This window comes from Macrobrachium nipponense, chromosome 39 (assembly GCF_015104395.2).
Source record: "Macrobrachium nipponense isolate FS-2020 chromosome 39, ASM1510439v2, whole genome shotgun sequence".
NCBI lineage: Eukaryota > Metazoa > Arthropoda > Malacostraca > Decapoda > Palaemonidae > Macrobrachium > Macrobrachium nipponense.
The window spans coordinates 58,396,527-58,402,824 of record NC_061099.1 but is presented as its reverse complement, the minus strand read 5'-3'; the positions used below and the strand labels follow the sequence as shown (position 1 = coordinate 58,402,824).

The window sequence follows — 6,298 nt, the reverse complement described above, 5'->3', positions numbered from 1 at the left end:
GGTCTGCCTTTTCACCATAAGTCTCATGTACCAAGAGCAGCATTCCCAGTAATCTCCCTCTTGTCACTTTTCCTTCTGTCTGAGATTCAACAAGAGCCTCATGTGACCCGTCTTGTAGTTCCATCCATAACTTACATTCGTCACTTTATGGGTGAAGTTTATAAACGTATTAACATTCGCATATCACTTTCATGAACCTAGAATCACTTCGAGTTGGTCATACTGAATACTGATCAGTATTAGCTTAGTGAAATAAAATCTCTCTCGACTTGGAACTAAGTATTTGTTTGGCGTTAAAACCAAAAGCTAATGAAATGTGCGTCCCGGTTGCTTTGTTGCCCAAGTAACACACACACCAGAACTACTTGACTTCTTTCGTCACACGTGTTCAACAATGCACGGTGATATTTTGTAACACCAAGCTTTATTTTTTTGCAGCACGCATCTCCTAACCATGTCAGGAACTAGACATTGTTTGTAAGGCTTAAGGCTTCCTTTACCTACTATGATGTTGATGTTTTTAAGAAATCGTTCATTATAATTATATCTAATTCTCCTGTTGCAGTGGAATACTGGTCTTCCTTTCTGAATAACAGTAACAATCAAGGAACTGATATTCTAGGCCATGCAGCTCAAAGTGGAGGTTTCTCTGGACCAGAAATGGTAATGAGTTTGACATTTGGAGTATCTCCTGAAGGACCATCTATCGTAAGCCTCCTGCTATCGTCGCTGGTTCCAGGTCTCTAGAGTAAACGGGCGATTCGACGTCGTTCCGGAATATACCCCAGCATCCTCATCCTCCTGAGAAGCCTCGATGTTACGATGTCAAGTTCAGTGATCATTAATTTCCTACTCTGTATAAAGCTCGCTAGGCAATTTCTCTGTCTTTAGTCTTTACTCTTTATTACTTGAGAATTTGTACCAATCGTGAATAATAAATGTGTACGACACATCCTGAACTGTATAGTAAATCAATATTTAATTCTTATGAAAGTTCCTTAAACCTGACAAACGTTGTCAAAGATATTGGGAAACATCTTGAAATTGTATGATGAGAAAACCTTAACTGGAAGGAATGAAAAAGTATTTTGACAACAGATATGGAATTCATTTAACCGAATAACTCGGATATTCCAGATCTCGTAGATATCAAACGGTGTTAAAGCCGACCATAATTCCCGTCGTTGTAGTTGCAGTAGACAGAATAATGTCAGCAAAATCCTTGCAACTAAAATCGGGGCCAAGAGAACAGACGTCAATTGCATTGGATGAAAACAGAATCTGCGCTCGTAATCAACAAATGAAATTGTAGTTCACCTCAGGAAAATGAGTCTAAATGACTTACTACGCCACTCTGGAGTGAAACATATTATTAATAGGATTTCTGGCGAGTAGGAAACTTGATTTGCTTCGAAATTCTCTCTTCATAATGGCGGTAGAAATCACGAGAAAGCTAGGTATGCCATTTTCCAATTAACATGGCACATGGTTTACACATATTGTCATCATTTTATAGAACTGCAAAATGCACGCAGCAAACCCCCACCTGTACAAAGACATACACACAAACAGTTGAAAACTTCATCGCAGAAAAACTGAAATGATGTAATCCATAGAACACATGAAATGAGAACATCTCCATTACTTGGCGTAGGACTGTTTTCCATGACCTGGAATAACTCTCTCTTTGGCCTATGACCCGAGATGGCTTCTCTATTCCTTGACTTCCTTACTCTTAGTCTCTTTACACGTTCTTCAGTCTCCGTACCCAACTTCGGAGTCTGTACCCCAAAGCCCACTGCCTCACAAACTCATTCAACTAATGGCCACGTGGGATGTTCCGCTATCCTGATCCCCAAATTAAGCGGAGGCGAGGGTCCCCCCCCAACCCCCTCCAGGAACAAGTAAGAAACATTATCAGGCTACAAAATATGAGAAGAATAGATTTAACATTGACTCATTCTGTGCCGGAGCTCAGAATATGGAATTTTCAGTTAAGGGAGGTCAACTACCTCCTCTCTCTTTGGCAGATACTTTCTGACCCGATGATATTACTTGTATTATTCTAATTATATACTGCTGTTCATGTTGTTTTCGTTGAATTTGAATGGCTACGATAATAACCTGAATTTTTACTTAAGCCTGCTAATCTGGTCGTTGCTTTCCAATTGGGCCTGAGAAAATTTGAAATAAAGTATATATCAAAATTTATAATTCCAATACTACTCCTCATTAAATTAGTGCCAGATTTCAATCTTCATGAAAAACCATCTGTTCTAACTGCATGTCAAAGAAATATCTGGTAAATAACGAGATTTGAGGAACGAAGTTGAATAGAGAAAGTAAAATGAGCCTCATTGCATCAGGCAAGGTCATGAAAATACGGAATATCTGCAAAACCTCCTCGTTCAAAATATTTCAGAATTATGTCAGTATAAACCAACGTGAATTTACCTATGTAAAATATATTCACTATTTCCCATTCAGAATTCTTATTCCCATTTTGGAGCTTATTAAAATCAACCGGGTAGAATTTTCGATGTCATTTTCGAAGGGCTGTTTTCAAGAAATATTTTCATGGCAAGGCTGGCTGGCCTCTATCTCAAAATGGATGCATATTCACGCGTACGAAGGAAACTCTGTAAAATGCTTTTGGTAATCTTTCATGCCAGAAATTATTAGGCAAATATAATATCTTGACCCTTCCCGAGCTTATACTAACATGGGATGTATACACGCGTGGAGCTCTTCATGTATGAATAATGTAACATAATAGTTAACACGCCGAAGCTTTTCATTTCATCCCCAATTCACCTTCACGTAGTCGCAATTTTGCCGACTTCTTTTTAATTCAATCATACTATTCTGACCATTGCTCTCACGAGCTTGTTTTGTTTATCTATCTATTTATTTATCTATTTAATTATTTTTTAAACCTCGTTTCCTCCCGTGTTTGGAAGTAAAAATTCAGGTTATTACCGTAGCCAATTACATTCAACGAAAACAACATGAACAGCAGTAGTATAATTAGAATAATATAAGTAATATCATCGGGTCAGTGAAGTATCTGCCAAAGAGAGAGGAGGCAGTTGACCTCCCTTAACTGAAAATTCCATATTCTCTCGATTTCCCCTTCTGAGCTCTGGCACAGAATGAGTCAATGTTAAATTTATTCTTATCATATTTTGTAGTCTGATAGTGTTTCTTAACTGTTCCTGGATGGGGACCCTCACCTCCGCTTAATTTGGGGATCAGGATAGCGGAACACCCCACGTGGCCATTAGCTGAATGAGTTTATGGGCTCGTTTTATTAGATGGAATTCTGTTTAACAGAATATATTTCACAATCTCATATATATACGTGTGTGTGTATATATATACTTATATATGAGACAGTGAAATATATTCTGTTAAAACAGAATTCTATCTAATAAAAGGAGCCCATAAAAATGCCAAAAAGTAGAAAGTGAGTAGTATATTGCAAACTCTCTTTCTTCAGTTAGGAGATGAATGAAAAGTTACAGAAAAAGCGGTAATTATACTAAGGAGGTTCGCAGTTAAGCCGTTAAGTCACCCTAATTGACAATTTCTCTTTCATCTTCTTAATAGCTCGTTGGAGGAAGATTTTGTCAATAATATCTAAATCCCACGATCCCTTCGAAACATTCATTGTGTTTCTGTCTTTAATCAAAGCTGATTCTACCATCTGGCTTTTGAACCGACAGTTGCTGACATGAATCATACGTGAAAAACGGCAGTTTATTCTCTGATTATGGTTATTTAAGTGGTTAACAATAGCTGAGCTCTGCTGATCATACCTAACTGAACGTTTGTGTTGTATCAATCTCTGTGGGAGTGATTATGTGTTATATGTGTATATAGGATAATATATACATTATGTATATATATGTACATACAAAATGCATAAGTATAATTCAGGTTCTAACTACCCGACCTTCACTTTTCATACCCAATTATGTTGGAAAGCAATTGGAAAGCACATAAAAATAGCCTGCATAGCTTACCCCTTTGTTGATGTAAAGACCCTTATAAAATAAAGTGTAATAATGGGAAACACTGGTCAAAGACTGCTTTTATGTTCAGAATATCTGTTACGCATAAACAAATGACAAACAAAACAAATGAGAAACTTAGGTAATTTGGTGGGACAGAGTCAAGCCATGCGCAGCAGCGCTAGAAAGCAGCTCTGCTTATTCAGCAGATATCAATCACTTTGCTTTTGACAACTTCCTGACTGTGGCGGATCTAGAATTTCTTTCAAGGGTGGAGGCGGGGGAAGGACATAGATATATATATATATATATATATATATATATATATATATATATATATATATATATGTGTGTGTGTGTGTGTGTGTGTGTGTGTGTGTGTGTATGTGTGTGGGTGTGTGTGTAAATCACGTACATATATACGGTACATGTATATATATATATATATATATATATATATATATTATATATATATATATATATATATATATCAATATTTATAAATGTATGCACACACATATATACACATAGTGTTAGTTGTTGTTGTTGCTGTTTTTGATGTCGTACAGTTGTTGTTGAAAAAAATCATTAACTAAGTAAATTTTTGCTACTAACTATGATTCACAAAAGTTCTATTATCTATATCAGGGAAGGGTGGGAGTTTGACCAGGTCCCCTTCCCCCCTCCCCCTTAAATCCACCACTGCTTTTCCGGCCGCGATGTTCAAGTCACACTGAAACTTCCAGAATTAGGAATCAGCTTGCTTAACAGACGGTGCCATTCATTCCTAAAATCTGGAATTCTCAATCTCCTCTGTACTTCCTGAAACATTTATTGCTTCGAAAATGAAGTCGAAAGTGTTTTGCTGAATTTGATTTGACACCCACGTCTCAGAACGTGTTTTCGTCGTCCAAATATCATTGGGAACTGAACAAGTAGTTGAAAGAAGGCGGGGATACACAAGCAAAGAGAATCGTACACACAAGAGGCAAAAATACAAACTACTCATAACCTAATATCGTAAAGTAACCGATTTTCCAATTTCCTAACAAAAGCTCGCACCAGCGAGCAAATGAATTTTGAGAATAGAGCCTGCGACTCAATAATGCCTACTCCGATATAGAAATTGCATGTGTGTGTGTGTGTGTGTGTGGGGGGGGGGGGGGGGGGGGGTAGGCGCTGCTTTCCACCTGCCGCCTCCCTCTGCCAACTCGAGAAAGAATGTCTGTCGTCGCTCCTTTGCGAAATAATGGTGGTGTCAGGCACCATAAGCGCTATCACGACTGCCGGTATTTTTCTCCCGACATCTTTAAGTATGAAATTGTATTGCGGATGAGAACGAACACAGAGAATTATGAACATGTGCGAATTCACACATACAAAGTTTGTTTGTGTATCTAACGCTACGTTATGTTTACAAACTTTAAACGTATCTGACAACTTAATGGGTGTTGTTAAGACAACAAAGTTTTAAGAACTTTGCTCGGAGGAATATATCTAGTTGTCTCGCCATGCAAACAGACGATAACTCTAAAAGAACGTCAAGAACTAACGTGCATTTATTTCCATAAATTAGTACAATCTAAGCCCGTGTGTACTCGTAGTATAATTCTGACGAAGCAACGACGGTAGCAGCAACAGCAAAAGTTCATAAACTATAAAAACATGACACCGAAAAGTTCCCAGACTCAAATGAGGCAAATATTATTGTAAAATCTCATTGTTATTCATTTCTAGAATCTTATGTATTAATATTCTGTGTTCGATCTTTACCCTTCTTAAGAGATCTTACACAAAGAAGTTCAGTGCAAAGTAGAAAAACTAAAATTAAACTTCGTTCGCAGAGGTCTTCTTACCGAGACGCAAATGACTGCAATGGTTTACCGTTGCTCTAATTATTTAATTTACAGCAAGATTATGGCATCTGTTTTCTATATTTACTTTGCCATGATCTATAAATTCGTGAGCGCCTCAGTGGAGTTCGATTCTCGGGCATTCCATTGAGGTGTGAGAGATGTGTATTTCTGGTGATAAAAGTTCACTCTTGACGTGGTTCGGAAGTCACTTAAAGCAGTTGGTCACGTTGCTGAATAACCACTGGTTCCATGCAACGTAAAAAAAAACCATACAAACCAAAAAATATAAAATTGTGGTTAAAGTCGCTGTTGATTCCATGGTATTTTTACTAAACTGAATGCCATGGATAATGCTTTATTTCTGTAACAAAAAAACTATTGAGATGGCTTTGTTTGTCCGTTTGTACTTTTTCTGTTCGCCCTCAGATC

General features: G+C 37.5%; 1 protein-coding gene across 5 annotated transcripts in view; it reads right to left on the bottom strand.

Annotated features, from left to right (window-relative positions):
* The window catches only part of LOC135210364 (CD109 antigen-like), a 1,440,954-nt gene that overhangs the window by 13,270 nt on the left and 1,421,386 nt on the right, over positions 1–6,298 (bottom strand). The window lies entirely within an intron of this gene.